The sequence below is a fragment of the Asparagus officinalis genome, chromosome 1 (genome assembly GCF_001876935.1).
Source record: "Asparagus officinalis chromosome 1, Aspof.V1, whole genome shotgun sequence".
Classification (NCBI taxonomy): domain Eukaryota; kingdom Viridiplantae; phylum Streptophyta; class Magnoliopsida; order Asparagales; family Asparagaceae; genus Asparagus; species Asparagus officinalis.
Window position 1 is genome coordinate 74,300,840 of NC_033794.1, and position 626 is coordinate 74,301,465.

The 626-nt window shown below is 37.2% G+C and overlaps 1 protein-coding gene across 2 annotated transcripts in view; it reads left to right on the plus strand.

The window, feature by feature from the left end:
- LOC109826065 (probable RNA-dependent RNA polymerase 5) overlaps positions 1-626 on the plus strand; it is a 53,581-nt gene that overhangs the window by 10,701 nt on the left and 42,254 nt on the right. The window lies entirely within an intron of this gene.

Sequence of the window (626 nt, forward strand, 5' to 3'; positions counted from 1 at the left end):
GACGATCGAGACGGCTCAGGCAAGATCTCAGGAGCTCGATCAAGACGGCTCAGGCAAGATCTCAGGAGCTCGATCAAGTCAATAGCTTCAAGAGGAGAGGGTAGAGGAGCCTCTACATGGCTCTGATACCATGTAGAATTTTGGGGTGAAAATTAGGGTTCTTTTCTCTCATAGAGAGGTACCCCTTTTATATTAATGCACTCTTACAAATAAGTCCTTACAACATTAACTAATTAACTCAATCTATCTAAATAACTCAACAAATAGTTAGACTGGTCACTGATGTCTATGCTTCAGGATGAGAGTGTTAATAAATACAAATTTAAATCTTTCTTTTTTGTAAAAAAAATAATACGAATTATAAGAGAGGTGCAGTAGTCATATAATGAAATTCATCACATATTCAAAATTTTCAACATAGATGTCTGTGCCCCTAGAGTCACCTTGCTTGGAAGGTTGTTCCAAGATCAGCTCGTATGAACTTTTAATTATGTATAAGCTTTAAGCAATAAAATGTTCAATTCTAGTTGGATTCTTCTAAAAGAACCCCTCTTCTTGCTTGACTCCATGTGTCCTCACCTTGTTTTTTCACTTGACCAATTGAGTCACTTGAGGAGTCTACAGCA